The sequence below is a fragment of the Ursus arctos genome, unplaced genomic scaffold (genome assembly GCF_023065955.2).
Source record: "Ursus arctos isolate Adak ecotype North America unplaced genomic scaffold, UrsArc2.0 scaffold_21, whole genome shotgun sequence".
NCBI lineage: Eukaryota > Metazoa > Chordata > Mammalia > Carnivora > Ursidae > Ursus > Ursus arctos.
Genome location: NW_026622886.1, coordinates 43,180,030 through 43,190,014, shown reverse-complemented (window position 1 = coordinate 43,190,014; position 9,985 = coordinate 43,180,030).

Here is a 9,985-nt window from a genome sequence, read left to right as displayed (position 1 = left end):
AGGAGTGGACTCTGTCCCTGGGCGGCCCTCAGCATGAGAGCGGTTCAATAGCCCTGCAATTTCTCAAAATTTCTTTAAAAACTCGAGATACTTTAACTGGCCTAGCTGAGAATATACATCTACTCCCTCTTGAGCTCTATGGGGCTTTCTGTTACACAGATAAAAGAGCACTTGAATTTAACAGTCCCTGAGATATAGGTGGGATCTTTTGACATAGAAGTGAGTAGCCCCAAGGGGGCAGCACCACCATGGGAAATTGGGGAGGTATGCCTTAAAGCCTCCTATTAAAGAAGCAAGGGCTGGGTTCTTTTGGGGACACCTGGGAATCACGCAAGCCCATGAGTTGGGTTGTCATGGATAAAGCTCACTATGCCTGTCCATTCACTTTGCCAACCCAAACAACTCATACATTCAGGGTTGCTGCTAGGCCTTTGCATGAGATAGATGCTTGCTGTATCCTGCCATGTTGCATCTGGTCTAAGGAAAGGGACCCCCTGCTGGCAACCAAATTCAGCAGTTCTGCTCAACATCTTTCATGTGGGAATTATCATCCAGGTCCATACCAGGCAAGTCTCAAATTGTCACCACTAATCAGCAACTCCCAGCACTATGGAGAAGCACAATCAAGTCACTGTGCAAGGAGATAATGTGAGCACTGCATGATTCTGGTCCCCAGGAGAAATTCCATTCTGGAAGAATCAGTACTTAGGTGTCCTCCTTGAAACTCTTTTAAAAGTGAAGATCTGCCAGCAAAACTAGGCTTTGATAAAAGTCAGGAGGTCAGGGAGAAGTTGTAGTGTTTGGAAAGAGCAACAAGGCTTATAGGTGCTGGTAATGTTCTCTTTCTTGATTTGGGTGCTCATTATGCAGCTGTGTTTGGCTCATGAAAATTCACAGAGCAGTACAATTATGATTTGTGTGCTTTTGTGTGTATATGTTATTGTTCAACTTAGAAAATATGGTCTTTAGAAAGTACCCTAGGTTGTACTCTCCTTGAGGAGAAAGATTGGATTTTTATTCTCAACTCTGTCCCCTTCTTTGAGCACAATGTCTGGCTCAAATTAACTACTTGATAAATATTTGTTCAATGAAAAAAAGAAGAAGAAGGAGAAGGAGGAGGAATGGCTTTCTCCTGGTGTCCCATTTGTCGTCCTTCAGAAGTTTTGGCTTCTGACCAGTGCGCCACTGTATGCACACAGTTTACAGATGTCAGCTAGTGGCAACAATTCTGTGCTACTTGGCAAGGAAACTCAATGAACAGGTGCCTGGCCTTTTGTATTTTAAGTTCTCTTAAGCATAGGATGGATTTTAAGCCTGGAGAAGCCATGCTAATCACAAAGGTAAATCATCTGGGACAAGAGATCCATGGTGGAGAGAAAACCAGACTTCAAGGGTAAAGACCCAGCTGCTCTTGGAGGAACCCGCAGAACTGCCCCAGAAGGTTCTGTCTGACCCACAGGGGGTAGAACAGCCAGGAACCCTGATATTTGTAGGAGAGCCTTGCTGTATTTCATTGTCATCACAGGACATATTTATCCAAAAAATACTTAAAATTTCTTTTAAACAATCACAAACTTATAGAAAGTTTGCAACAATGGTATAAAAACGTGTTTTATTTTTATTTTTAAAATTTTTTTTATTTTAATGTTTTTTTATTATATTATGTTAGTCACCATACAGTACATCCCCGGTTTCCGATGTAAGGCTCGATGATTCATTAGTTGCGTATAACACCCAGTGCACCATGCAATACGTGCCCTCCTTACTACCCGTCACCGGTCTATCCCAGTCCCCCACCCCCCGTGTTTTCTGAACTGGCTCGGAGTAAGTTGCCAGACTGATGCCCCTCGTCTCTAAATACTTGAGTGCACATTACACGCAACCAACAAGAACTTTGCCCTGCGTGGCCGCCGTACAACCATCCAGGTCAGGAAGTGTCAGACGTCACTACTGTTTACATTTTAGTCTCCACTACAGTTTCACCAACTGCCTCAATAAACAGTCTTCTCTGCGAAGAGATCCGGTTCAGAATGGTGCATGCCATTTCGTTATCAGGCCTCTTTGGTTTCCTTATCTGGCAGCAAATTTTCAGTCTTTACCTTGATTTTCATGACTTTCACGCTTTAAAAGATTATCGGCCAGTTGTTTAGTAGACTGTCCCTCAGTTTGGGTTTGTCTGCTGTTTTGTCATGATTCGATTTTCGTTATTCATTTTTGGCAGAGAAATCACGGAAGCCAGACTGTGCTCTCTCACGGCGTCCTCTCAGATGCGCGGGATTTTAATTTGTGCAGCGACCGGTAATGTTCACTTCGATGCCGAGGTTAAGGAGGTGTGTGTCCGGCTTCTCTGCTCTAGTCTTACCCATAGGCATTCTGGGGGAGGTAATCTGAAACTGTGCAAATATCCCATTCCTCATCAAACTTCCGATGTATTCATTTATTAATTAAGTCGGTAAGGACTCTCGGTCTCCTTCCTATGTCTTTAGTGGGCTATACTGCATTAGATGCTCTAATTAAATTGTCCCTCAGTTTGGTCAGCAGACCCCCTTCAAGTTGGATTCTGTGACCTTTGACATGTCTTCCTCATTCTTTGAGTGCTGTGTTTCCTGACGTAAGATGCTCCAGGCTTGTCTTGTTCTTTCCTGCTCCAGCCGGGGAATGAGCCATTTTTCCAAGGAGTAACACGCATACATACACACGTGCCCACGTGCACTCACACGCGCAATCTTTATGTCTGTAGTTAGCTTTTGTATGGAAAACCGCGAGTTCACATCCCCATCTCTGATTCTAATTCGACACTAACGTCGGAGGGTTCATATTTGTAGCTTCCTTCTCCGACAATGAGAGACTTGGCTCCCATTATCCTTAATATATTTGCTTGTTTGATCTATCTCCCTGAACATAACTGATTTCTCTTCTCCACCGCCATCCCCTCCTCTGTGTGGTCGCCATCCACACCCTCACCCTTTGCACCCTTTGCTGGTCACGCCTCTGTGGGGTGTCTCCTCACCCAGCTTGGGTTATGACGTCCTCACTGAACACCTCGCATTGGGCACCCTCCTCACCTGCTTTGTCTTTGGCCATCTGTGCTGCCCTCCCTTCATGTGGGCTGTGACACTGGGTGCTCGACACATGTGAATACTCTCCTCACCCCATTTGGGGTCTGACACCCCCATGTAGCTGCCTGTCTGTGTATGTGGCTCCCTTCTCCTCCCACCTGGACCCCGACAGGACCCTGACACTCTGCTCTGGGCCCTGCAGCTTCTGACCCTCTCCCACTGCCGGTGTGGAAAGCCCTGTGGTCTGCTCCACGTAATGGCTTTAAGAGTGAATTCTTGAGGAAAGGAAGGAAAGAGAAAGGAGGGGGAAAGAAGAGGGGGAAGGAGAGCTTTTTCCCACCTGTTGGCCCAGAAACACGCATTCAGCTTGGTTGTTTTAAATGCTTATCATATTCAACTATTTAGATGGTTCACTCATATCTTTTGACTTCTAACTGAGAAAAAGATATCCTTTCAGACCAGTAAGGAGAAATATCTGATTCTTTTTATTACAGTTTTCAGGAAAGTGTTTACCATAAGTCTTATTACTAATTCAAGTAACCCTGGCCAGTCCATCTTGGTTGAGGAGGATGGAAGATGCGGGTAACAGCTGCAGTGAGGACAGGACCCTGCCTTTATTCGTTGCTCTCAGGAGAATCATTGGAAAACCTAAGCTGCCACCCCTCCTTCTTTCAGAGGGACCCTGGTCACACTCAAGGACCAGGCTACGCTGTTGCTGTGGAGAGGGTTGGGGTGAGGAAGGGCTGGGATTCTATTCCCATTACCCCCGCCACCACCCCCTCCCCGCTCCCACACCCCCGGGGCTGGCCTGGCGGACCTTCCAGTGGCGCTGCCTTCCCATTACAACCACATAGCGCTCCTACTTTTTCCAGAGTCCTTCATCTTTTTCTACCTCAGAAAGACCCTACCTACCAGAAGGCACTCCTCAGGAGTTTGGGGCCAGGTTTTGGGTCTCTTTTCCTATTTGAGATGCTTAATCTGGGTCCTAACACAAAACATCAGCTCAATGCTGTTATCGACATTTCTTTCACAAGTGACCCTGCCTGAAACAATCCATTCTTTGCTATAACAACTTCCATGCCTTGGCTCCTTCTGCCTAGAAAAGTCTTCCATTTTGTACAGCTTCTGGGAGCCCTTTTCTGATTGCTAGATGGGATGCTGCCGATTCATGAATCATTGAGGAAAGCCAATTCGATCTTCAAATTTACTCACCTGAGTTTTTTTTTAAACACGACCTTGGGAGCGTAAGCCTTGTTATCTCAAACCAGTGAAATACCAAGAACTTCATGCTGAGTATGGATTGTAACTGGAGGGAAAAGCTGGTTTCATAAAAACAAAACACAGCAATAACAATAGAACCCACCCACGCTGGGCTGATTTTTCAGAGTATTTTGTCTCAGACATTGTAGGGATGATCCCATTGTCCTCTTGTCCACCTAACTTGTTTGGAATTAACTTGAGTCATTTCTTGTCCAAGGAAGCATAACCACCTCTCCCCTCCCTAGCTCAGGCCTCTTCATTATATTCCCACAGCACCCTCTGTCCTGTAGAAGGGTAACAAACAATCCACTTTTCCTCTGCGACGATTCACTTTTTTTTTTTTAAGATTATTTATTCGAGAGACAGAGAGAGAGAGAGAGAGCAGGAGCAGGGGGAGAGAGAGAAGCATGCTCCCCACTGAGCAAGGAGCCCGATGTGGGGCTCGATCCCAGGACTCCGGGATCATGACCTGAGCCGAAGGCAGACACTTAACCAACTGAGCCACCCATGTGCCCCCGATTCACTTCTTAATGCAGGGACTGACTCACCTTTTAACTTAGCACCCGGTTAAATAAATGAGCAGCAACTTAGCTCTGCAGCCCCTTTTGCTGGGTAAGATGCTTCGGATTTGAAGACACTTGTACAAGGACATGCTCCAGCTCCTCAGAAAAGGGTGGCCACGGACCCTTCCTTGTAGGAAGGGAAAGCAAGTTTCTGGGAGCACTGCAAATGTTTTGTGGAAATCCCACTTTGGGTTCTCTTAAGGACTCTTTTCTTGTTCCTCACTGCATATGCCTCACGGACCAAATTACCACATTTTTCTGATGGCTCAACATGTTCTTGGCTACAGAAGGATGAAATCCTGCTACAAATTGAGCCTTGTAGAAACTTAAAAGGAGATTCATCTTGGGGGAAACCTGTCCTCCGGCGTGCCTTAAGTGAGATGCAGGCATTTGAAGACAGCGGATCCAGACACCAAAATGAAATTAACAAGAAGGAGCTCTCGGGGGGGGGGGGGGGATCGGGTGCTGCCACAGATCCAAACGAGTAGTCAATTGAGTCCAATAAGGGTGCTAATGAGCTGCTTTACGTGATTCTGGTGAACTCACCCTGCGCCCATAATTTTCTTTCAAGGTATCATTAAAATCAAATGATCCCTTATTTTGGGTATCCATTTACACTGTAATTATTTTGGTCTTTTGTAGTGACTTTCGTGGTTAAATTAGGCAATTCTTCTCCTGCCTGGTAGATAATGTAATGACTTTTTAATCATGTGTTTTTTTACCAGCCAAATTGTTTCCATGATCCCATTAGAAATTCTTCTGTAGTGATTCCAGTGGATTTATTGAACTACTGGTGACAGCCACACTGATGAACTGCAGGCTGCCTGCTGCTAAATTCAGCCGATGAATATCAAACACCTTCCATTTTCCCGTGAACCCAGAACAAATCTAACAATTTTGATCAATGGATGTATCTCCAGACATTCACCATAGAAGTCATAAGGAATACCCTGTAGTTATGGTAGGTTTTTTAAAAATTGCATTTATTTTTTTGTTCTGATCATAAGAGTAATATGCTTTAGTATAGAAAATTCAGAAATACATGAAAACACATGCTATAAAAAACATCTATAATTTCACCGATTAGTTAAAACCATTTCATATTTGATGGTATTTCCTTTTAATTTTTATCTAGTTTTGTTTCTGTTATCTGTCTCCAAAATTGGAGCCACAATGTACATGCAATTTTTTAATCAGTTTTTTTCATTTAATATTTGTGATAAGCATTTTTCCAGGTCAATGAATATTTTTTTAAAGATTTTATTTATTTGAGAGAAAGAATGAACGAGAGAGAGACACAGAGAGAGCACGAGCGGGGGATAAGCAGCAGAGGGTGGGGGAGAAGCAGACTCTCCCACTGAGCAGAGAGCCTGACGCAGGGCTTGATCCCCAGACCCTGGGATCATGACCTGAGCTGAAGGCAGATGCTTAACCAACTGAGCCACCCAGGCGCCCCTAGCTCACTGAATATTCTTTGAAGTTATCATTTTAATAGTTGTATAATATTCTATTATATTCATTTGTCCTCTAAATATTTTCTGAGCTCCTACTATAAACAAGCACAAAATTTACTGTAATTTGGGACGCCTGGGTGGCTGGGTTGGTTAACTATCTGCCTTTGGCTCAGGGCATGGTCCCAAAGTCCTGGGATCGAGCTCCGTGTTGGGTTCCCTGCTCGGCGGGGAGCCTGCTTCTTCCTCTCCCCCACTGCTCATGCACTCTCTCTCTCTCTCTCTCAAATAAATAAATAAAATCTTTTAAAAAAATTTACTGTAATTTATTTAGTTATTTTCTTATTGTTTGAACACTTGGATCCTTGAAAAATATGTCATAGCCTGGCTTTCTGCTCCAAACCCAGCAAAGGCTCCCTATTTTACTGAGAGTTAAGTCCTTTGAAGCCCTTCATAACTACCCTGCACACTTTTCTCTCCAGTCTCCGGCTTCGTCTCCTATTCTTCTGCCTGCTCAGGCTACTCCTGGCACACTACACTCCCTACTGTTTCTCTAAGTGCCAGACAGGCTTGTGTCCGGGCACCTTTGCGCCAGCTGTTCCCTCTGCCTCCAGTGCCCAAGGACCACTATCTAGATATCTCACCTCCTTTGAAACTTGGCTCAAATGTCCTCTTCTTAGTGGAGTGACCTGTTCCTTTTCATCTTGCTTCCAGCCCCTCCTGATTCCTCTTCTTTTGCTCTGCTTTATCTTTTTCTTCAAGCCTCTATACTCGCATGTACTGTTATACGTTAGCTGTTTACTAAGTTTACTGTTTAGTATCAATTCTTTCCACTATAATGAAAGTCCATGAGGGTAAAGATTTTAGCCAATTTTGTTCACTAAAGTATTGCAGGTGCCTGTAACAATGCTTGGCACACAGTAGGTGTCCAGTAAATGTTCGTCAAATGAATGGATAAATGTTTTGCCTTTTTGGCTATTGTGAACGATGCTATATTGAATCTAAGTGGCTGAATCTCTTGTAATCTTCTGATACTGAGTCAAGGAAACAAATGTTAAGCCTTCTTGGGGCGCCCGGGTGGCTCAGTCGTTAAGCGTCTGCCTTTGGCTCAGGGCGTGATCCCAGCGTTCTGGGATCAAGCCCTGCATCAGGCTCCTCCACTGGGAGTCTGTTTCTTCCTCTCCCAGTTCCCCTGCTGTGTTTCCTCTCTCGCTGGCTGTCTCTCTGTCTGTCAAATAAATAAATAAAATCTTTAAAAAAAAATGTTAAGCCTTCTTTTTTTTTTTTTTAAAGATTTTATTTATTTATTCGACAGAGAGAGACAGCCAGCGAGAGAGGGAACGCAAGCAGGGGGAGTGGGAGAGGAAGAAGCAGGCTCATAGCTGAGGAGCCTGATGTGGGACTCGATCCCGTAACACCGGAATCACGCCCTGAGCTGAAGGCAGACGATTAACCGCTGTGCCACCCAGGCGTCCCAAGCCTTCTTGATAGGTATTGTTTAGTAGCCTTTTAGAAAAGTTGTTTTGATTTTTTTTTTTTTCTGAGAGAGAGTGAGTGCAGGGGAGGGGCAGAGGGAGAGAGAGAATCTTAAGCAGGCTCCACACCCAGAGCGAGACTGACACGTGGCTCTATCTCATGACCCTGAGTCCATGACCTGAGCCGGGACCAAGAAATGGATGCTTAACTGACTGAGCCCCCCAGGTGCCCTAAAGCTGTTCTGATTTACACTTTGAGCAGCACAGTATAACTGTCCATCTCATTGCATTAACATATGCATTAAATATTACTTAAAAATATCTTTGCCAATCTGATGGATGAAAAATGCTACTCATTTAAAAAATTTCCAATAAAAAATTTTACAACTATTTGATTGCTACTAAATTTGAAGATTTAAAAATTGGTTTATGAGTCATGGACCTCTTTTCTTTTGGGGATCACCTGATCACATTTCTTTTTTTTTTTTTAAGATTTTATTTATTTATTTGACAGAGATAGAGACAGCCAGCGAGAGAGGGTACACAAGCAGGGGGAGTGGGAGAGGAAGAAGCAGGCTCATAGTGGAGGAGCCTGATGTGGGGCTCGATCCCATAACGCTGGGATCACGCCCTGAGCCGAAGGCAGACGCTTAACCGCTGTGCCACCCAGGCGCCCCACCTGATCACATTTCTTATTGATTTTTCTGTTGCGAATATTAGGATTTATTTTTATGAGGAATAATGTGTGCATAGCAAGATAATATCCTTAGAGAAATGAAACAAACAGTCTTGAACCTACCACCCCGCTTAAGAAATAGTACATCATGGGTTCTTTTGAAACCCTAGTGAGCACCTCCCGATTCCATTGCTCAGCACCTTCACAAAGAAACCATTGTTTTGTATGTGTCCCCAAATGGCATATTATTTAATTTTGTCTCTTTTGAAAATGGAGTCATACTGTGTGTAGTCTTCTTCAACGTTGTGTTTCAAATTCACCAATGTTTGATTTCTACAGCTATAGTGCATTTGTTTTTACTGCTGAATAGTATTCCCTTTTATATATATACCATCTCTTTATCCAGTGTCCGGTCAATGGGCAGTGGGGCTGTTTCTAACTCTTTGGTATCACAAGCAACATTGCTACAAACGTTCTTGCTCATGATTCCTGAGGCGTTACGTGCGAAGTCTCTCTAGGGTATGGAATTGCTGGGTCTTAGAGACTGTGTATGTTCAGCTTTTCAAGATAATGTGAAACGCCTTTCCAACTTGGTTGTATCTGTGTATATTTCCATGGACAGCGGATGGTCATTCCTGTGGCTTTGTGGCTTCACATTTTTTCCAACACTTGTACTGTGTCGGAATGGCTGAAAAATGGTATCCCATTTTGGTTTAAATTTCATTTACCTGTCAAATGATCATTGGGTACTTATTTTTCCTCTTCCTTTTCTTTTTCTTTAAAGAGTGATAATGCCCATGATCATAATCATGTATTGGGTTCTATCTTGTGTGTGCCGGTCCCTGCACACACACCCCCCACCCCTCAGCAACCTGATGAAGTAGTTAACTATCATCTTTGGGGCCCCGGAGAGATTATCATCAGAGTATATGTTACAAACTGTATTTTCCCAAATGATAGTCTTCACATATTTATAACATGTGACTTGAGACCCAAGACTAACCTGTAATTCTGTTAGACTGCAATTTGACAGTAGATATCTAATTTCAGAAGTCTGTCCTGAGATCTTTCAGTGATTTTTTAAAAAATCACTAATAATTTTATGAAAGAAAACTTTGTTAGTTAAACTAAGGTTAGATTAGAGTGCCTGGTTAATTTCCAAATATATGGAAAATCATCATTTTGCAACAATGCAAATGGTTCATCAGAGCTAAACAACAGAAGCCCAGAGCTTCCCATCAAACTTTTTGAGAGAAAGCCCGTAAGAAATATTGTGGGATGGATCCAAAGAGACATGGAAAGGTATTACCATTCTGTTTTTGAAGGTTCCAGCTAGATTGTCTCCCAGAACATCTTTCTTCTGAGATAGGAAGCTCCAGGAAGCCTGGCTTGGAGCTGTGTGTGTGTGTGTGTGTGTGTGTGTGTGTGGTGGCATGGGTGACATATTTTATGGCTACCCATCTTGGGCCAAGCTAGGCTCAGGAAGTCCACTGGGCCACAG